General features: G+C 38.8%; 1 protein-coding gene across 4 annotated transcripts in view; it reads right to left on the bottom strand.

The window, feature by feature from the left end:
* Tmem117 (transmembrane protein 117) overlaps positions 1 to 23589 on the bottom strand; it is a 517186-nt gene that overhangs the window by 271231 nt on the left and 222366 nt on the right. The gene's annotated exons all lie outside the window — the stretch shown is intronic.

Genomic DNA, 23589 nt, shown 5'->3' with positions numbered 1-23589 from the left:
TGGAAATTAGACTGGTTGAGTTTCCTCTGCAGTGTTGAGGTTTTTTTTTTAATTTTTTATTTATTTATTTGAGAGTGACAGACACAGAGAGAAAGACAGATAGAGGGAGAGAGAGAGAATGGGTGTACCAGGGTTTCCAGCCACTGCAAACGAACTCCAGACACGTGTGCCCCCTTGTGCGTCTGGCTGACGTGGGTCCTGGGGAATTGTCCTTAGGCTTCATAGGCAAGCGCTTAACTGCTAAGCCATCTCTCCAGCCCTGCAGTGTTGAGTTTTAAGCACCTTTCTGCTGTTCAGCTAGCCATGCTTCTTGGCACTGGTTAATAGAAAAGTGATAGGACAGCTGCAACTGATCTTTACACATACTAATGTAGAAGATAGAGATAGTCAGGTGTCATTTGAAAGAGCCACAGACACTTTTATTTGCTTTTTGTATTTCAAGAGGTGAAGTAAGAAGCTACCTTAAAGCAGATATTCCCTTGGCTCCATGAAAAATCACAGATAATGTCCAGTGGTTTCTAGTTTAAGCATCACTGGGAAAAGGAAAGAGAAAGAGAGTGGTAAGCTTCACCACAGTGAAGCACTCACACTCCTGTCGTGCAAGCTGGTCATGAGAGAGCTGATCTGCTCTCCTATCTTAGCAGCATGGTGGTCTGGTTGTGAGGGACCTGACTAAGGCAGAGTAATATGGCTGCTCCCAACAGACTCTGGTAACATGGGTGGCAGGGATGCCACCTCAGACTTATCAGCTCACAAGCTTCAGGGGAGGTTTCTGCTCAGTACCTGAAGTGATTCATGGAACTGTTCAATCACACTGGTGTTAAGGACTCCATCATGGCTGAGCAGGATCTGGACCAGGTATGACATTACTGATTATTGGGTGTCAGGAGTGCTAAACTCAATAGTCAAGAGGCCACACTTTATTCACTCTTCACACATATTAAGTAAGCCACGTTCCTTTCTCCCTTAACCTCTCAACTAGCCTAAACCCCTGAGGCACTTTCGAAGTCAGTTGGACCACAAGCAGCATCCAGGGTCTGGGTCCTGCTCTGCCCACTCTGTGCCAGGCTGCAGAGGAAGCCCAGGGGCTGCTTCTTCTCCCGGCAGGTATCAACTCAGAGAGGGACGTAGAGTCTGCCTCTCTCAGTTGAATGACAGTGTTCCAAGCTTTTTCTGGGGGTTTTATACCCATTTTTTCCTGTCATTCTGGCTGTTGATAGCCACCTTAGGGATAGCATATTTGCATGTCAGCTTTCAGCCAGTCTCTGGTCAGTCTCTGGTTGTGGCCCCTGGTTGCTATGGCGATGTTGTTGCTGCTGAGTGAATGCCCCATTTTCACTCCTGAGTATTGCTCCTAACACAGGGCAGAGGTCTATGCCAGCATGGAAGTGCAAGTTTCAACAGTGAGGCCATTTACCCATGTAGAAAGACATATGGAGTAGACAAATAATTCAATTGGCTATAATTGGAAAGCACAAACTCCACAAGGGCTTAATTTTAAAGTTAGCTAAGTGGCTAAATTTAGAAGGGGGTAGTGGACTCTGGTAGGGAGTGCAGGTGGAGCTTCAAGACTTAAATTAGAAAGGTTAAGCTGTATTAACCCAAATATATAATCTGATTTAATAGAGCATCTATGCCTCCTGTGGTAGTTTGAATATAGATGCCCCCCAGTATATTCAAGAGTTTATTAAAACTTCTCGCCGGGCGAGGTGACACACGCCTTTAATCCCAGCACTCGGGAGGAAGGGGTAGGAGGATTGCCATGAGTTCAAGGCCACCCTGAGACTACATAGTGAATTCCAGGTCAGCCTGGGCCAGAGCAAGACCCTACCTCAAAAAAAAAAAACCAAGGGCTAGAGATGGCTTAGCAGTTAAGCGCTTGCCTATGAAGCCTAAGGACCCCGGTTCGAGGCTCGGTTCCCCAGGTCCCACGTTAGCCAGATGCACAAGGGGGCGCACGCGTCTGGAGTTCGTTTGCAGTGGCTGGTAGCCCTGGTGCGCCCATTCTCTCTCTCTCTCTCTCTCTCTCTCTCTCTCCCTCGTTCTCTGTCTGTTGCTCTCAAATAAATAAATTAAAATAAACCAAAAAAAATTAAAAAAAACAAAACAAAACAAACAAACAAAAAAAGACTTCTTGGATTTCCAACCACCTGGCTGGTGGAGGTGTGCCTGGGTGGTCCAGCCCTAAAATGCAGTGGTGGATTTGACATTCCAATCTAATGATATACAAAGTGCCTGGAGTTCCTGAAGTGTGCTGTATGGTGAGGGATTTGGCTTACGGTGTGCTCGCATCCACTCGTGCTCATTCTCTCTCTCTCTCTTTCTCTCTCTCTCTCTCTCTCTTTCTCTCTCTCTCTCTCTCTTTCTCTCTCTCTCTCTCTCTCTCTCTCTTTCTCTGTGTGTGTGTGTGTGTGTGTGTTTGTGTTTGGTTCTGTAAGAGTGAGCAAACTTCTACTGCCTTTATGGAACTTCCTCTGAATCTGTAAACCTCAATAAATCCCTTCCTCCATAACTGTGCCTTGTCTGGAAGTTCACCTCAGTGACCTAAAACTATCTGCCACACCACCCATATATGATGCCAGAACTTTCTGCATAATCAGTTTGTTATTGGACTATATATTATCCCCCTAAAATACTGACATTTTAGGGTTTATTTATTTGTTGTGTGTGTGTGTGTGTGTGTGTGTGTGTGTGTGTGTGTGTGTGTGTACAATGATCTTTTACTAGCAAATGAATGCTAGATAACAGCGGCACTTTTTGTATCCAGCCCTAATGGGTGCTGGGCAACTGAACCCAGGCTAGTAGGCTTTGCAAGCAAGTACCTTTAACCACTGTTCAATTCCCCAGTCCCAAGCATAGAGAGAGAGGGAGAGAATATGAGTGTGTCGGTGGGCACCTCTAGCCACTGCAAACGAACTCCAGATATATTCACCACTTCTTACATCTGGCTTTATATACAAATATATACCTCCCTTGCTCCCTATTAAACAAATAAACAAAATTAGAAAAAACAAAACTAAATTAAAAGGTCTCACTGGGGATTTTTTTATCAGGGAGCTCAGGTACAAGGATCTTAGAAACACACCCAGGCCTGAAGAGGCTAGGACTGTGGATGCCTCCAAGGCATCTGCAACTTTATATAAAGGCAGTGGCCTGCCCCTGAAAGAGAGACCCAGCTACTTATTCATCATTCTTTCATTTACATTGATTGAACACCTCCTGTATGCCAGGACCTATGCTAGGTGCTGGGAATAGCAAGATGAAAGAAACATGGTCATTACCATACAGCAAAAACAAACCCACAGGCTCTAGGGGGAAATGTGATATGTAAGGAGAGAGGCCAGGATGAAAGGCACCTAAATCTTCTAGTAGGAATGGGAGAAGCAGTGAGCAGGGGAGGCCTCATGGAAGAAGGCAGCAGTGTTTTAAGTAATAGGAAACAGATGCCCATAGGCAGAGAGCACCTAAGGAAGGAGGGCATGCTCCAGGGAAGAGCTGACACAGTTCTGGGATGCCCAGGAGATGCCCAGAGACAGGAAAGAAGAGGTGGAGGCAGAGCCCATATCTGGCAGGCCTCCAATGCCTTCACAAAGTATGCTTTTGGAAAACCTCACAAAATGGGAACGTCTAAAGGACAAATATCATTCAGCTACCCAACATTATCTAGATATAATCTATTATATATCTTTAAGAATTATTAGCACTTAAGATACTGCCTCTGTCTCCAGCAAATCAGAACAGAAATGATAGATGGATAGATGGTAGATAGATAGCTGATAGACAGACATAGATAATAGATGGAGATAGATGATAGGTAGATAATACTTAACAGATGATAGATAACTAGGTAGGAGATTGATAATAGAGATGATAGCTAGATAATAGGTAGATAGCACACATGTACATTACATAGATTGATTTCAAAGAATTGGCTTATATGATTCTAGGGTTGGCAAGTCCACAGCCTGCAGTGAGTCAGCAACCTGAAATGTATTAGGCAGAAACTAATGTAAACTTCAGGAAAAATATAGGAAGCCTCAGCTTTTACTTCTGAGTTCCTAAGTTTCCTAAGTTAGCTGTCATATGAGGCATAGTTCACATTTTGAAGACTAAGCTTCTTTACTTAAAGTCACCTGACAGAATATGTCCAGCACATCTACCAAATATCTTCAGATCAACTCCTAGCTTAGGGTTTGACTCAAAAACAGGCTGCTGCATCCTAGCCAGGTTAACTCATAAGCAATAACTGAATGCATGCTACCAATTCACTTTTAAAGATATGTGTTTATGTCAAAACATAGAATCATCATCAAATTTTAAGTAGCTAAATACCATATTTTAAAATCCCCACAATCTTAATTTTAAAATTTATTACTGAGGGGCTAGAGAGACGGCTTAGCAGTTAAGAATTTGCCTATAAAGCCTAAGGACCCTGGTTTGAGGCTCGATTCCCCAGGACCCACGATAGCCAGATGCACAAGGGGGCACATGCATCTGGAGTTCAAATAAACAAAAATATATTGAGGCTGAGGAGATGGCCCAGTGGATAAAGCACTTGTTACACAAGTGTGTGTTTGGATCCTTACAAACCACATAACCAGACAGAGTAGCACCCACCTATAATCCCAGGGTGCCTCCAACAAGATGGAAGGCAGTGACAGGAGAATTTCTCAGAAGTTCATAGGCTAGACAGACTAGCAAACACATCAGGGAACAATGAGATGCTATTCTTCAAACAAGGTGCAATGTGAGGACTGACACCTGGGGTTTTCTTTCTACCATCACATATGTGTGATGGCCCCCCCACACATACCCCACAAATATACACAACACACACATGCCATATACACAGGCCAAAAAAAAAGTTTACAACTTAACACACTCCATAATCTTGCCATACTTTCCCCAACACATGCACACAGTGGTATCTTGTCAAGTAAAAGTCAATATCTGTTGGTTAACTTTTAATAGTTTATAATTCAAAATATAAGATTTCAAAATGCTTCTGATGTTTTCATTTACTTCTCATGAGTTATTAATTAGTAATCAACTTTGTCTTTTTCTCATTTTGTTTCAATATGACTATGTAGTTTTTATTTTCTTCTAGCTCCTACCTGAAGTTTACCTTTATTCAAATTATTTTTACCTCAACTCTGCTCACATCTGAACAGCTGCAGCTAGATTGCTCACATTCATCTACTTGATACCCAAAGGGATCCAATGTTAATTCACCTCAAACACAGAGGTCATGTTAAAGGTAGGTATTTTTATCAACGGTCCTATTTTCCCATCAAAACCACACTGTCCCTTGCACAGAATCATATGCTGCAACTAGCACTCTGTACTCAGTGGTCATGCGTCTGTGAAAAGAGCTGTAGAAAGTTTAATAATATAGGAGAACACGAATACCAGACCTTGAAGATCAGAAGTCATCTCTGAAACTCTGATAGTTTCAAGGCACCATTTGAACACAGTAGCAATGCCTGAGGCATGGGCACTCAGTGAACCTTGGTTAAATCAAAAGAGAAAAGAAGAAAAATTCCATTTCTTGAGTTGGGTGGTGAGGAAGAATGGGAAGCTGATATCACATCAAAGGATGGCATGTGCTCAATTTGCTGACAGAAAAGGATATCATCCTTACAGATTTTAGGTTCACTCAGACTGAAAATCATGCTTTTAGACATATTAATAAAGTTCAATTGAGATAAACAGGGAATCCACAAGGAAGGAGAAAGGGATGGAAATATACTACTAGACCTCTCCAGTACAGACTACTATCTATGCCTCTAAACACCCAGAGAACAATAAGAGTCCAATGTAATCAGTCTAAAGAGGGATCCTGTATCTAAGGAATGACAGATAACTAAGAACAAATTAGAACTGCTCAACCAACCAAAACATCAGTCCCCAAATCCAGGAAGTGCCTCAATAGGTATGAAGTCAGAAAATCTTCATCAATAGGTACAAAGGAAGCTAGAAAAAAAAAAAAAAACTGAAAAGCAGGCCCTTTGGTTATATACATGGTTAGCTTTCGTCCAGGCCTTGGAACACTGAGAGAGACAGCTGAGATCAGCAGAGCAGGCCTGAGGGTTACCTCCAGATACATACCTATGTCTGAGCATAGAGAACCTTTTCTGATTATTGTAGTCAAGGTATGAGCATATAATACAAGGAGAAAATAGCACCTTCTGCTTCACATTGCTTTGATGGCATACTCCATGGCCTCAGTCTGCCTCACATGTAACATTTGCCTTTTTGAGCCTGGATAAATTCAATATATACATTTTTTTCTAGTTCTGTCCATTTTCCTGAAAATTTCATAATTTTTTGTTACAGTTGCATAAGGTTCCATTGTATGTATGTGCCTTGTTTTTATTGTCCATTCATCAGTTGATAGACATCTGAACTTGTTTCATTTCCTAGTTATTGTGACTAGACCAGTAATGAGCAGAGCTGTGCAAGCATCCCTGTAGTAGGCCAGAGTTTATGGGTAGAGGATACAGAGAAGTTAAGCTGGAGCTGAGGCAGAAGCTTTATTCTTGTTGGCTAACTTTCATAGTGTTGAAAAATGCTAAGCAGGCTGATGACAGAGAAAAGTTATCAATATTGCCACACAATGATGAATTCTGCATTCTACAATGCAGATCCATCAGTCAAGATGTGCCCCATGGTGCAATAGTGGTATGGATTATCAGGGTAACCAACATATCTATGGTTACCTTTGAGGCTTGCTCCACAGGAGGGGATGCATCCTTTTATAGAAAACTAAGCACATGGCTGCGGGAATATAGACCCTAGGGAAGGACCTATTACCGCTGTATTGAGGAATGAATATGTGGTCAAACTGCCACCTAAATATCGTTATCGATATCTATCCTTATATCCACAGATTTAGTTCTGTTCTCAGTCCTGAGCAAAAAAGTATTTTTTGACAGTGGGAGGCAGTCAATGCATAGAATCATAACAGGTAAAGTGCTAAAAATAAGTGGTAGATGAGTGCTTGGCACTAAATAGAACATGTACATCATCTCCTGCAGGGCTCAGGGAACATCACAGAAGATGGGACAAGTTGAATGTCGGAGCCAGAGGATGTGGAAGAGTGCTATGGAACTCTGCTGCCCAGATATGACAAAGTCATTGCACTCATGAACTTACAGCAGCTATGGTCAATTGCACAGAACCTGCACATGATAGGGCCAATAAACATCCTGTTATAGATAGAGGAGGTGCTCGGGAGGCCATCCCCTCCCTAATGAGCTAATGACAGCTAAAGGTTGCTGAGAAAGGGGTGCCATTCTCTTCTATACACAGTCAGTAGTCAATGAAAGGAGAAAAATGACATTGAGGAATATAAGGGGGTGATACAGGGTACATATGACCAAAATGTATATGTATGGAAACATTAAAAAAACTGAAAAAGCAATAATTAAAAAGAAGGTAAAGTTTGTCCAAAATTGCAAAGTGGCTTTGAACTTAGCCCTGGCTAGAATAAATTGATCAATTTCCTGAAGCACTGTGTTGCAGAAAATTCTGAACTTCTGTTTACTCAATGGAGGAAAGGCTATTTATTCATGGATCTGCAAAGTCTGTCATGTGTGCAGTAGGAGGTAAAGATGAGGCATAGCTACATAGTCTCAAAATCTGAAATAGTTCAAGTATTTAGCACCTAAAGATTGTATAGACATGTAATGTGTTTTATTATTTATGAAACATAAACTTTTTTCTGAAAATTCATTCAAAATGAAAATCAAAACAAACATTATGCAATGAGTTGTATTTAAAGATACACAGGTACTTTATCCATGGTTTATTTCAAAATTTTGTCTTATAAAAATCAAACTGGGGCTGGAGAGATGGCTTAGCGGTTAAGCGCTTGCCTGTGAAGCCTAAGGACCCCGGTTCAAGGCTTGGTTCCCCAGGTCCCACGTTAGCCAGATGCACAGGAGGGCGCACGCGTCTGGAGTTCGTTTGCAGAGGCTGGAAGCCCTGGCGCGCCCATTCTCTCTCTCTCCCTCTATCTGTCTTTCTCTCTGTGTCTGTCACTCTCAAATAAATAAATAAATAAATAAATAAATAAATAAATAAATAAATAAATAAAATCAAACTGCCTAAAACAAAATCTACAAATAAGAATCCCTTGGGAGTAGAGCATTTTTATTGGAAGTAAGATAATTTGTTTCATTATATAAATGAAAGAATAATATTTCTCTACCCTTTGTACTTCTACCAATATTTAGAGAGTGACTTCTCAGCACCATAGCATTGACAGTGGCTAATGGGCATCTTTATTCACCACACAAGCCTGCAATGATGGAAGCTGGTGGTAAATATGAGCAGCCCTGCTGACTAGATATAAGAAACAAAGCACAGAGAGAATAAATTAGCTTCCAGAGGCTGCTGAGCAAACAAGAAAAGGATGTCAAAGTGGTCTCCCTGGTCAAACAGATGGAAAGTGATGTGGTTTGGGTGCACACCTATGTGCAAAATGCTGGGTTAGCAGCCTGCGATGCTATCAGGTGATGAAAACTTTACTAGGGGAGTAGTGGAAACACTTGTGTCACTGGAAGTGTTCACTTGAAGCAGATATTAGGACCCTGGTGTTACGGTCCCCTCTCCCTTCTCCTTTCATCTCTCCTTCTTGGATCCCATCATGTGAGCACATTCTGCTAACACATTCTCCCACCATGATTTACAGCTTTGTCATATGCTCAAAGGCAACAGGGGCATGAGACCATACACTAAATATTTGAACCTATGAGTCAAAATAAACTTCCTTCATTAATGAGGTTACTTCTTTACTTTTTGTTCCAGTTAGAAATTTGACCAATATAGACTATTTGATTTAGTCATTTACTCAGCTGTTCCAGAACCACCCATAAATACCCCCACATTTGCCATTCTTGCAATCCTAGCGTGAAATATAGCCCCTAATGCCAAGGTGAGTCCCTTAATATTCATGTGGATCCAGCCCTAAAGGACTTCTACTTCACAGCAATCCACTGATAGAAACCAGCAACCACCTTGTTTCAAGCTGCCATTAGAATACAATGTTTTCTGTAAAACAGAAACTTAAACTTATTTAACTGTGGAACAAGCAAATGAAGAGATAAAACACACTACCCATTTTAAATTCAATTTTGTCAGAGGCATTTATCACAGCTCAGCAGATCTCAGAAGAAAGGTTAATTCTGCTTTAGACTGTTGAGAAGATTTCACTCCTTCTACTATAAAGTGTACAAAAGAACAATATTATAGCCCCAAATAAGCAAACATATAAAGAGCTCATCTTCACTGGCTATTAAGTTGGTTCAGTGCACAGCATGAAAAGATTCCAGAAATTTTGTCTTGCCATGAGTACATTAGTTTCCTAAGTATGAAAAAGAAATATTTTGCTGATATAATTCCTACCATTTGTCTATACAAGAAGCAGTATTAGGGGTTGTAGAGATGGCTCAGTGGTGAAAGGTACTTGCTTGCAAAGCCCATCAGCCCAAGTTCAATTCCCCATTATCCACATAAACCCAGACGCACAAAGCAACACATGCATCTGGAGTTCATTTTCAGTGGCAGGAGGCTCTGGTGCGCCCACACTCATTCTCTGTTTGTCTCACTCTCTCTCTCAAATAAACAAAGAATTAAATATTCAAAAAAGATGCAGAGTCATATTTGAAAGATTGACTTTGGAAGTATAAGTCTGAAAATAATATAAAAAGGCAAAACAAATGTCAATTATGGAGCGAATACTATGTAAATCTATAATTGGGGGTAACTAAATACTAATGATATATTTTAAATACTCAGTATCATTGTTGGGCAAATTTGAATGCTGTGCTTATGTTTACTCTTCGCTACTGTGTGGTAATTGTTGGTAATAGTACTATGTTGTACATCTCCAAGTCAACTCACATTAAGTATGTGGACACAGTACTTGAGTTTTGGTTGCTCCTAGGGGTGTTTCAAGCCTCCCCAACAGCATAATAGGTATCTGTGTTCTAAAGTTCTTCCCTCCTTTTGATGTGGGCTAAAAGGTTACGTATCTTGAAAGAGACTCCATTACTTGGATAGATGCTCATGCATGTTTCACATTATAAGACAAGGAAGTACAAGTTCAAATTATGGCCCCACAGTTTGTAAATTCTGGCAAACAGGGGAATATTAACTTTCCTTGAGTTCAATCTTCTTATTTTGAACTAGAAATTGATGACAGCTTATCCATGGTCCTTATAACATCTAAATGAGCTAATTTTTATAAGATACTTAACATTGTACCTGACCTCTAGGAAGTACTCAATCAATGCTATTGTTAATCATTTTCTATGATACTATCCTGTACTATGATGACAGATAGCCAAATAATTCTCCATTCTCATTGTCACATGAAGGCCCTTAATGTTAGCAGTTAGCACAAAAAGAGTACAAAAGCATATGAATAACAGCATATCTACAAACTCTGCATGCAATATATAACTATAATCCTTAGTCACCATGCCCTGCAATAAAACTCAAAGAATGCAATCCCCTTATATGACCAAAACTTTGTACCCTTTGCTCAGTAAATACTCAAATATGTAATAGTTATTAAAAGTAATAACAATATTATGTGTTATTCAAAACCAAATACCAATTAGTATCACTGAGGTATAATAGAAAGAAAACTGGACTTCAGATTATAAAAAAATATGACTGTCACTTATATTCATGTTTGCACTGCAGCAAGTTAGCCTTTCAAAACTGAGTCTACTTCTATATATTCAAAATGGACACAATGGAAAATCATTCCAATTCAGCACATCAAGAGCTTGGAAGCTGTCACTCCACACTAACCACAAGGGACCATCTGAACAAGCCATAAAATCAACAATACTTCTTAGGTCCTTCAATGTGAGGTCTTAGAATAAGCTTCTAACTCCAAAATTAGAGGGACAGACCAGAAGATAGAAGTAAATGGGGCAGAAATTCATAAGAAGAAACTTCCAGTGAACTTGTGATTGCAGGGATAAGAAACCATGAAACTGATGAGTTGATGGAGGCTCAAAGTGGAGAAGCCTAGGAGTAAAAGACGCCGGGGGAGCCAAGTCATGGGGAGGCCACCAAGCTCTTGGATGCTTGTGTGCTTTCGGGAATTCTACCAGCTTCTCAAAGTAAAAAAGTGTTACTTCCCCCTTGTGCTTTCAGAAAGCATGCACACACACGAATGCATTTTAAAGTATTCTGGAGCACTATGTTTTTCACAAATCCTGCCCTCGGGACCATCTGATTCATAGAGCTTATCCCTAAGAGTTTTACCAGAGCTCAGTGGAGTTATAGGAAGAAAAACACCTAGCTTCAGCTTCCTTCAGCATCCTAACCAGAGGTGTCAGTAGGAGACACACAAAGGCCCTGGAAAAGTCCCCATTCAAGGGCATAGGCTCACTGAAGTCTCAGATTCAGCACAGTATTGAGCCACACTGCCCTTCCCCTTAGACTCAGTTTGAAGACTCTGAAGAAGTATCAGAATCAGAGATACATATGCCAGGAATATTGGATGACCAAAGCAGGACATTGTACAACTAGGGTTAATATGCTAAGGAGTTGCTTAATGGAAATAGTATACTCTGCAGCAGAACAGAATGGCAATGTAAAAGATAAATTGACATGATAAGGGAAAATGCTACCAACTGAAACAACTGTGACAAAAATGAAGACTACTCATTAGTAAGTAAACACACCAGAGAAAGATCTCTGCTTAAAATAATGTTACTTGAAACTCCCAAAGTGGAAAATCAAAATAAAAAATGACTGAAAACAAGTAGAATGGAATTTCCAAAAACTAGAGTAGCAGCAAATAATATAATATATACACCTACTAAAAAAAATCTCAGAAAGAAAAGAGAAAAAAAAAACAGTAGAAATTTTTGAAGCAATAATGTAAGACTCCAAACCATAGATGTTGGAAGTTCAAGAATACCAAGGAGAATAATGGCCATACCTTCACCTAAATATATCATGTTCAGAATACAGAAAAGAAAGAAAAGAAAAAAATCTCATGAGAAGCTGGGGTAGCTGTGGGGGGACTTCACCTACAGCATAATAAAGATAAGAATTATGGATTTTCAAGCCGGACATGGTGGTACATGCCTTTAATCCCAGCACTAGGGAGGCAGAGGTAGGATTGCTGTGAGTTTGGGGCCACCATGAGACTCAGAGCGAATTCCAGGTCAGCCTGGGCTATAGTGAGACCCTACCTCAAAAAACAAACAAACAAACAAAAAAAGAAATATGGACTTTCTACCTATGACTTCTTCTGCATAATTTTAATTTTTAAAATTATAAACCTATATTTTACATAAATTTTTATTGAGATGTTTTACTTACTATATAATTTATATGATTTGCCCAGTTGAAATATATAATTCAGTAATGACAATGCTGGGTAAAAGGAGTATTATTAAAAATCTTTCACATTCCAAAAAAATTACAACTGACTTCTCATAAACACAAACATCCAAGCAAGATAAGAGGGCTCATCCCACCCTCTCCAGGACCCCTTTTTTAAACAGACAATTCTTCCCATACTCTTACCATACTCTTGTTGAGGGTTATATCTTTTAGTCTGCTATCCAGGAGGAAGGTCTTTATATTACCAGTGCATTTTGGCTTTAGTTTTGTGTATACGTCCCCTTTTCCAGATCTGCCATTCCCCTCACTGTAAACCCTTCCATCCCTATTATCTGTCCCTCAAGGTGCCTGTTAGGTATACCTACAACTAAAGCTGTTCCAGATTAGGAACTACTGATGAGGGCCACCATGCAGCATTTGTCTTTGTGTGCTTGTATGAGTTCTCCTTGTATGAACTGTTCCAAGTCTGTCAATTTTTCTATACATTTAGTTATTTTATTTTTCCTTACTGCTGAGTACAATTTTATTATGTATATATACCACATCTTCATTACTCATTCATCAAACAAGGGGCATCTGTGTTGATTGCAGTTTTTAGCCTTTGTGAATAGAACAGCTATAAACATGAGCCAATATCTTTGTAGTGGAGACAGGAATCTTTAGGGCAGATGTCCATAGAGGAATAGCTGGGTCAGATGATTGCTCTATTCATCTTTTTGAGGAGTCTCCATAGTGATTTCCAGAGTTGTTGTACAAGTGTGGATTCCTACAGGCAGCAAATGAGGGTTCCACTTTCCCCATATCCTTGCCAACACTGATTGTTTTATTTTTTATTTTTTTCTTTTTAAATTTTTATTATTATTATATTTTAAATTTTTATTAGCATTTTCCATGATTATAAAAAAAATATCCCATGTTAATTCCCCACTGCCATCCTGACTGGAGTGAGATAGAATCTCATAGCTGTTTTAATTTGCATTCCCCTGATGGTCAAGGATTTGAACATTTTCTTGAATAACTATTAGTCATTTATATGTATTCCTTTGAGAATTCCCTGTTCAGTTCTCTGCCCCATTTAAAAAATATTTTTGTTATTTATTTGCAAGCAGAAAGTGAGGGGAAGAGGGAGAATATGGGCATGTCAAGGTCTTTTGCCACTGCAAATGAACCCCAGATGCATGTACCACTTTGTGTATCTGGCTTTGCATAGGTACTGGGGAATCAAACTCAGGTCATCAGGTTTTGCACTCAAGTACCTTAAACACTGAGCAATCTCTCCAGCTCTCTGCCTCATTTTATGAGTGGATTGTTGGAATTTTGTTCATTTTTATTTATTTATTTGATAGCGACAGACAGAGAAAGAGGCAGATGAGAGAGAGAATGGGCGTGCCAGAGCCTCTAGCCAATGCAAATGAACTCCAGATGCATGTGTCCCCTTATGCATCTGGCTAACATGGGTCCTGGGGAATCAAGCCTCAAACCAGGGTCCTTAGGCTTCACAGGCAAGTGCTTAACCATTAAGTCATCTCTCCAGCCCCTGTTTGATTTTTTTTTTATTGCTTAGTTCTTTGAATCCGTTGTAGACTTTAGATATTAGCCCTCTGTCAGTGGTATAACTAACAAAGATTTTCTGCCATTCTATAAGCAGTCTGTCAACTTTCTTTATGTTATATTTGCTTGTACAAAAGCTTTATAGCTTCATGAGATCCTACTGGTTGACTGTTTAAATTCCTGGACTACTAGGGTATTGCTCAGGAAGTCTTTCCCCACTCCTATATCATGAGGAGTTTCCCCTGTTTTTTTCTTGCAGACATTTAAGAGTTTTAGCTCTTATATTAAGGTCATTAATCCATTAGGAGTTTATTTTTATGCATGGTGAGAGAAGTGGATCTAGTTGCACTTTTCTACATGTGGTTGTGCCATTTGTCCAGCACCATTTGTTGAACATTCTGTCCTTTTTTCCAGTGAACGTTGTTGGCTTCCTTGTGAAAGATCAAGTAGCTGTAGTTACTAGAACTAAGGGCTGGGTCTTTAATTTTGTCCTATTGGTCTGTATGTCAATTTTTATGCCAATACCATGCTGCATTTGTTACTATGGCTTTGTGGTTTAGCTTTAAATTTGGTATGATGATAGCCAACTCATTTTTCTACATTCAGGCCTCTTTCCTTTATTGGTTAGACAAAAGAAAAAAATACATCTTTTGAATTCTATAGATAAATAAACTTTGGTGGTTGTAGGAACAAAGTACTTTAGATAGCCACTTCCCTTACATGGGAAATGTTCCTTTTGGCAATATAAATTCTGCATGAGTTCCTGTTTTCTTCTGGATATTAATGGAGATTGAGGGCTGAAAAGATTGCTTAGTAATTAAGGCACTTGCCTGCAAAGTCAAAGGACTCAGGTTTGATTCCCCAAGGGCCACATCAGCAAGATGCACAGGTGGTGCATGCTTCTGGAGTTTGTGTCCAGTGACTAGAGGCCCTGGCATGCCCATTCACTCACTCTATCTGCCTCTTTCTATCTCTCTGAAATAAATAAATAATATAATAAAATAAATTTAATGGAGATTGGTCTCAATCTATGCTCTAGGAAACTGTTTTTCTTATATCTCCCCTCAGGCTTTTACTTTTCTTGGCTGAATAATTGTTCCTTTTCAAGTTCTTCACGATTCTAATTTTCTAAGTGTTTAATTATCTTTATTGATTCCCCACGCATCCTCTGAAAAACTCCACCAGCCCAACTGAGGTTGGTCTAATAACCAGGTACACACATATGCATAGATCATCTCAGGTGCCTGTAGGAGACCAAGCACGTACACAAGCCTGATTTCCAGTGACCATCACCCATAAGCAGATATTTAACAGTGATCAAATCAATGAAGAAAAGGCACACAGGGACTAACACTGGGCTAGACACAGAGATAAACAGAAATGTAAGCAAGAACATGAACCCAGAAGCTGGTCACTTAGTGAAGGGAAGATAGTGGTCCTAATGTATGTATTTTGCATAAGGGAGGGAAAAGAAGAAAACTGTATGGAGTGGAAAGTAAATACTGAGAAATCAAAACTATTCTGTCCAGATGTTTTACGGTGATGATGAGAAAAGAGATAAGGCAGTAAGTTGCGGTAAAGTTAAGAGGCAGAGATGGAGTTTTGTTGTGGGGAATGTTACATACAGAAGAGAAAAAGCCCAAGATGAGCAAAACCTCAGCATTGTGTATGTCTGGGTAGAAACATACTATCACTTGGCAACTGTCAAGCTCTAGATAAAAATGAAAGGAACTTGCTAATAAATAGGCTGATGAGATGAAGTATAAGATATTAATGTGTACACTAAATCTATGAGGCAATTGGAATATTTAAATGGGATTAGTCTCTGCATGCATAGGTACATATTTCAATTTCTCTACTTGTCCATAGGGGGAAATTACCAGAACCACAAGGAAAATGACTAGATCACAATTCTTTCTACATAAAAAAATAGTCATTGCAATAATCTTCCAACCTACTAGTAGAAATTGCAAGATGATGACACATGCAGAATGTGTAGAGGGCATAAAACAACCCAGGTTTTTAGTTTTAAGCTTCAGCATTATGTTTAGCACATCTTGTACTATAAAAGTACCCAGCGTTGTGAACTAAACTCTGTCACTGTGTTTGTCCTTGGATGCCTTGTCTTTTATACAGAAGGGATCATTCAAATCTTAATATAATTCAAACCCCTCAGGAAGGTCTTGTCATCTGATTGGGCTGTGGCTCAACAATCTATTACTATCACTCTTGCTACTGCAGCACCTGGTCATCCTTCTGAGTCCTGATACTATGTGGCTTCTTCAGTTTTATTTACTACAATCTCTGAGCCCATGTAACCTTGCAAATACTATCCCATTTGTCTAGGGGACCTTTCAAAAAGTTCTTATATGCATTTTGCAAAATGTTCTGTTTCTTTCTCTTTCTTCTCTTCACAAGTAGCATTTGAAACTGTGCTTCTAGCTTCTATTTTTTGTTTGTTTGTTTTTCGAGGTAGGGTCTCACTCTGGTCCAGGCTGACCTGGAATTAACTGTGTATTCTCAGGGTGGCCTCAAACTCACAGCGATCCTCCTACCTCTGCCTCCTGAGTGCTGGGATTAAAGGCATGTGCTACCATGCCCAGCTTGGCCTCTATTTTTTGAAATTATGGTTTATAAAGTTTGAAGCCAGTATCCTCCCTAGCTCACCTACCCATAAATGTTTCATCTAGAATGCATCTAAATCCATTAGCTGATATGAAGATCTCCCTATTTTGTTTAAATGGTGTTGTACTTCTAAATCAAAGTTTGCTTAACAAAAACAACTTTAATGTGTGAGATACCCTACTGAATCACTTATTTTTACAAGTCTAAGTAATTAAACCATATACTCAAATGTCTTTATCATTGTAAGAAAACATGTTCCTAGTATGAGTTTCACTATGATATCTGGAAAAATAAAACATTATCACTGGAGATAATTTTATGGTTTGGTGTCTTTGGTTTCCTAAGTATTCATTCATGTTCTGAGGGTTTGTGGTTCCCTGTGTGGCAATACTTAGAGGTGAAAGACTTCCTGGAAGTGGAGCCTAGTTCTTAACATAGTGGTTGTGCTGTGGGGATGCTGCCCTAGGAATTGGTTGAGTGAGCTCTCATGGGACCTGGGTAAGCTGCTGGGAGAAGGGATGTCATAAAGTGTGACCCTGGCCCCTCCTCAGTCTCTGGCTTTCTATCTTACCAAATGGTCCCTGTGCTTTATCTGTACTTACAAAATGCTACCCTCTGACTTGTGCCAAGGGGGTCGTTGCCATAGCTGAGCATATGTTTACATTCTGCTCCTGAACTTCCAAGACTGTAAGCTAAATAAGTTTCTTTTTCTTTACAAATTATTCAGCCTGGTGTATTGTTGTGTAATAGAATATACCCATGCAGCATTTTAACATACACTCAACATTAGTCTCTTTGACCAAGTTTAATGCAGCATGCAATTGGAGCACAGAAGTAAAATATCGCTGAAATTTGCAAAAGACAGTGGTAAAAATAGATTACTCTTCACAAGCCAGAAATCTATTTGAGTATTTTGTGCTAAAAGAGTTTTACAAAATAAAAAGAAAAGAAAAATGCCAAGGCCAAGAAAATACTGTTTTTATGAAAGAATAATTAGCTACTGTTCTACTTAAGATCTTTTTAGAAAAGCAGTAATAACTTCACATTGCCTTTTGAACTATACTTTGCCAGTTACAAAATAATAGCATTGGTCTTCTCAGCAGATGGATAAGACACAGATGTTCAAAGCAAATTAATACATCATGAGACTGTTACACACCCCACACCTAAATGGGCTGGCCCTTTGTCAGCCACACCTGAGGTCTGAAGTGTCCACACTAAGATGAGATCAAGAAGCTCAATCGGGGCTGGAGAGATGGCTTAGCGGTTAAGCGCTTGCCTGTGAAGCCTAAGGACCCCAGTTCGAGGCTCGGTTCCCCAGGTCCCACGTTAGCCAGATGCACAAGGGGGCGCATGAGTCTGGAGTTCGTTTGCAGTGGCTGGAAGCCCTGGCGCACCCATCCTCTCTCTCTCCCTCTATCTGTCTTTCTCCCTGTGTCTGTCACTCTCAAATAAATAAATAAAAAATGAACAAAAAAATATTTAAAAAAAAAAAAAGAAGCTCAATCGACTACTACAAGGAAGCAGGAATAGAGGAGCTCCATCGCTGCTTCACATGTAATGTACGTATTACTGTGAGGAAGTGACTGAAACCTATTTGTCCCAGAAATTTTAAGAGAAACAGAACAGCTAATGGAGATATTTTGTGATACTGCTGAGCCCAGCTGACTATTTCCTGAGAGACTCAGGGAGACACCGTAGTACAAAACCTGGCATCTAGCCTTCAAGACTCACAAATGACTTTGGCAGCATCTGAGAGGGTATCTACACCTTAGAATAAATATAAACATCACAAATACCAAGTATTCATATTGGGTTGACTAGGATATTCTTTCCCAAAAAACAGACACATCTGGGAATTTAATGATAATCAGAAAATATCCTGATTAGCATAGGCACAGATAAAGGATACATTTTTAGATGATTTGATTCTTTAGTAATAGAGAAAATATGCCTCCATACTGTTTAATAAGATAGACTATGGGGTTTGGGGTATCATTTATTCTGGCAGTTTCAAATATAATTTGTTTGAAATGATCATCAACCCCTCCTCCTCTTTCATGTCCTCCTGTCCTCTACCACATAAACTGCCCTTTTCTGTATAAACCTCACAAGTTCTTTCACCCTTCACCATCCCCTTTCCTAAACCATTTCTTTATACCAGCTCTTGGTTATCATTCTAGCCTTATAGGTTTTACCCACATTCTGCTCCCCACTATACATACATACATACATACATACATATATATTAGAAGCTATGACCTACATATCAGAGAAAATATGTGGTTTCAGTCTTTCTGCATTTGGCTCATTTCACTTAATATAATTTATTCCGGGTCTATCCAGTTTCTTGCAAATTTCCTAATTTCATTTATCCATTCTTTAAGATCAGATGCCCTGAGTGATGAAAACCCCCTCACTGTGGTAACATATAGTCACAGGCTGACATCATGGCCTTTGTGAGTGTGAGTCCTCTGGGGGTTCCCATAAACCCTGTGTCTTCCTTATCACGGTAACCAATGTCTGGCAACTAGGAGAGTCTAAGTATATTTCTGGCCTGGAAGAACTCAATTCACCTTTTCCTGTGTTTTTAATGCTAATCTATGCATATTCCATTTTTCAATATGTTAATATTCAACTTGGTCACTACAGAGTTTGCTTATAGAAGCTGACTTCACTCTCTGCTTTGACTTAGAATTGAAGACTTAAAATAATCATTCTATCGTGTAGCATTTCAAAATATATCATGGTGCTGGAGAGATGGCTTAACAGTTAAGGTATTTGCCCATGAAGCCTCCCTAGAACCCATATAAGCCAGATGCACAAGGTGATGTATATGTGTCTGGAGTTTGTTTTCAGTGGCTACAACCTCTGGTGTATTCATTCTCTCTCTCAAAATAAATAAACAAATAAAATATCTTTAAAATTATTATGAATATGTATCTGAACTGTTTCTAAGCAGTACTCATTTTAATCTTTTCCAAGTTATTTTAGCTCCAGCTTACCCACTGGTTAAAAATCTAGAACTATCTGTACGTCATAAGACTTAGCACTTAAACTGGAAATAAGTGCCAACTTGGAATTGGGACTTTACTTTTACCTGTTTATCTCTGATGCTTTTTTTGATGTTTTCTATAAAGTTTCAAGATCTGGTATTATTTTTCCTTTCCATTTCTCTTCTGATGGGTTTACTGTCTATCTTCCATTCTACTCAACTTCTAAAAAATAATTTCTATTTATCTTCTATGTTTCCATTTATAACTTAGTGAACATATCAAATATTAATGTCTTCATTTCTGCCTCAATATTATTTTAATTGTGTATTATTTCTGTCATAATCCAATACATGTATATAACATATGATGAACAGGTAATTATACCTATTTATGAACTGCACTGTGATATATCAATATATGTATATAGTGTGTAATAAATAAATCAGGACAGTTAACATATGCAATTTCTTATCATTTGTTTTTCTAATACTCAAGCTCCTTTCTCTCTTCTAATTATTGTTAAAATATCTAACTTCAGAAATATTTTAAGGGCCACAGGTTGGGAAGGATTATCCAGATTAATTTTCCCCAACACACAATGACTGACTGCTGCTCTCACAACTCATAACCCACAACCCCAAGGTGAATACAAGCAATCCCACTGAATGGGGTCCTCAGTGTATGTATGTGTGTGTGTGTGTGTGTGTGTGTGTGTGTGTGTGTGTGTATGTGTATGTGTATATATACATATATACATATGTATGTATGTATGTATATAAAATCTGTGAATTACAGCCTGTACTTATTCATATCCATTCTGAAGTTTGAACTTCATGCAAGTCATCCTAATCTTAGCTACTGGATGAATTTACTTTTGCCAGCATAGGTTTGCCTAATAATCTCTGCCTATGAGACCTGCATGAATGGATCACAACTTCCTTTTCCTTCCTACTACTTACAACACTAAAACTGTTTATTTACTTTGATTCTACCCCCTAAAAATGTTGATCAGTATGGTAATATTTGAATTAATTAATTAACTAGTCTTGTAATATCAAACTACTAAAGTAAAATATTTGGTATATAGACAAGAAGTAATGTCACATTCTTTCATACAAACAGTATTTACTCAGTGTTCATAAATTAGCCAAAGTGCCTTAAGACATCCTGGCATACAGGGGGAACTTACAAAAATTTATCCTTTCTCCCTTTCTTCTCTGTAGTTGAGTGCCCCTGTAAATACATATACATATCCACAAAAGTGCTAGGACTATTTCCTTATTTTATTTACTCATTAATAACTAACAAATGCATTTTGATGGATTTTTCATAATACTGAAGGAACTTTTGATGGATCTTCCTAGCAGGAATGAGAATGAAATATAGTGGATATGAAAGAAAATAATAAAGCAGCTATTCTTTGGTTGGCTATGCTTTTATCAGCCATATGAGCTTGATTCTAATGCCAGATACATCAAAAATAAATTTTAAATATTTTCTCTAATGCATTTCCTACGTGACTCTTTCAGAAGTTTTCTATAAATGCTGAAAGCCAGTCAAAATAAAAACTTAGGAACCATTACAAGTAATGAATGCAGAATGCTGGGTAATATGTCAAAACACTTCCAAAGGGTGACACTTTAACCTCCTATTTATTCCACTCACTTCTGCCCAATTACCAAATGCATGCCATTATAACCAAGGAGCATAATTTTAATGTTTGACATTGACATGCTCCACATGAAGATCAGAACTGGGCAGAAGCCCATGACTTACTATGATTTATATTTTGTCACTTAAGCTAATGTATAGTGAGTGGTTCAGGATCCTCTTACCTTTCCTTATCCCTTTAATGCATCAAGCATATGCACAATATTATTTTTAAAGTTAACATACTCTGCTTGATTGGAAATGGGTATGACAGTCACGTATTAAACAAGGGACATTATATGTCATAAGTAACACAGTTAAACCAGATCCTTCCATGCTTTGATTTTCATTTCACTGCTTTTGTCATTCACAAGATTTTTTTAAGTGCCTGATGGATTAATCAACTCTGCTGGTAAATTACCATTGCTAAATCATCCCTGTACTTGTCACAACATTCCTATACCATGCACAATGACATGTCAACAAGTTCATGCATCTGTGGAAGCAATCATATGCAAAAGAAGCCTGTAGCTAGAGGAATTCTAGGGGTCATTGAGTATGTGTGCCTTCCTCCAAAAAGAACCGATTTTGTCTCATCATGGGTTCCACCTCTTTCTCCTTTAAGAAGCTAGCTTGTAGCAGTGAACAACAACAACAACAACAACAACAAAAACTAAAAAGAAAAGAAAGAGAGAAATGAGTTAGTGATATATCACTTAAAAGATATATAATTTTGTTAATAAAAAAGATCCTCAGTGCTTTAGATGATTCATAATTTCCTTGGAATGAAAAATGTTTGTATTGAGAGATAAAATATGATTTTTATTTGTCTTGTATTCACTGAGAGCATTGTAATTAATTTAAAACAAAATTGAGTTTTGTGCCAATGCTCTTCACTGCCCTTGGAAAGAACTCTAGAAACTGATTCATGTTTGTGTCCTTTGTGAGAGTTTAACAACTATGAAATATCTGAAACATTGCATAAGGCTAGATAGCATACAATGATAAGAATTATACATTGGGATTGATGAAAACAGTAATAGCCAAGGAGAAAAATATTAGAAAAGGCTTTGGTTTTATAATGCAATGAACGGCGACAATGTATAATTTTATTTGAATAATGTAAGAGATTCTCATGTGACAGAATCAAATATAATTGAGCTAATCCTCATGCGTGCAGCCCTGGTTTTCTAGGTCCAGAACTTCACGCTACTTGTCTCAGAGTTTCACAATCTGCTTCCCTCTCTGAGACACTTGTTCCCCTACACCTCCAGCTCCATCTCAGCTAATTTCTAGTCATCCTTCTGGTGATACTTTCCTCTCCCAAGCCACATTTCAAATTGTCAGGTCAACTCTTATTATATATTTTCACAACACTTTGTCCTCTGCCTTGTAGCATTTAGAGAGATTATAATTACAGGGTAACTTGGTTGTACTCTACAGACTATGTACAGGTTAGTTCTGTCTGGAGTTGGACCTCAATAGTCATCAGTGGGACAGTGAGGACCTTGCTGTCAGCCTGCACAGGGAGATACTGGCCCACAGGAGCTTCTGCAGGCAGCTTGAGGGCCTCTCTTAGCAGGGCATCTAGTTTACCACATTGAGTGGCTGCTTCTGATTGTTTCCTGTATTTTTTTTTTTATTCCATTGGCAGTGTCACTCATGTACAGAGCAAGAAATGCTGCTACCTCAGTACCTCTGTAGGTTTTGGGATGACCATCTAGTTAGTCATAAAGGCAATTCCCCATAAGCCAGCACCAAAGCCCTTCATCTGCCACCTCCTACATGACACGACACGGGATCTCACTCCAATCACTGAAGAAAGCCCTGCTTAGTGCCTGCATCACTGTGATGAGCTAATCTGTTCCTGGTTTTACTTTTTGAGGCAACACCTTGTCAGAGAACATGAGTGAAAAATACACTTTCAGAAATTTCATGACCTTCCCCTGTGTGAAGACTCTAGCATATAATAAATGTTTCCATGATGCTGAGCATTTCATCTTACACTGGTAAAAAATAAATGGCTCACTTTTATATTTAGCCCTGTGTTACTTTATTACAAAGAGAATGCCCACACAGATCAAATTTTTCACTGTGATCATTATAACCCTTCATCACTACAGTGTATCATAATTCATAGTACAAGAGGATAAATTTGAACTGAGCATCTTCCTGTGTCATCTGGGATGGTTTTATCATCCCCCCTCATCAGTCCTATGGATCTCATGGGCTGTAATTTATTTTTCCCCTTGCCATCTATGTGACTGAAAGATTTGAGTGTAGTATTTGCAATAAACAGCTAACATATCCAAATAGATGGTTATGACCTAGCATGAACAAAAACTAATAATTAGGTTATACTTACCAGACTTTTCTCTGGACTGACAGA

Source organism: Jaculus jaculus, chromosome 6 (assembly GCF_020740685.1).
Source record: "Jaculus jaculus isolate mJacJac1 chromosome 6, mJacJac1.mat.Y.cur, whole genome shotgun sequence".
Lineage (NCBI taxonomy): Eukaryota > Metazoa > Chordata > Mammalia > Rodentia > Dipodidae > Jaculus > Jaculus jaculus.
The sequence above is the reverse complement of the archived record's forward strand: the minus strand, read 5'-3'. Positions and strand labels throughout refer to the sequence as shown.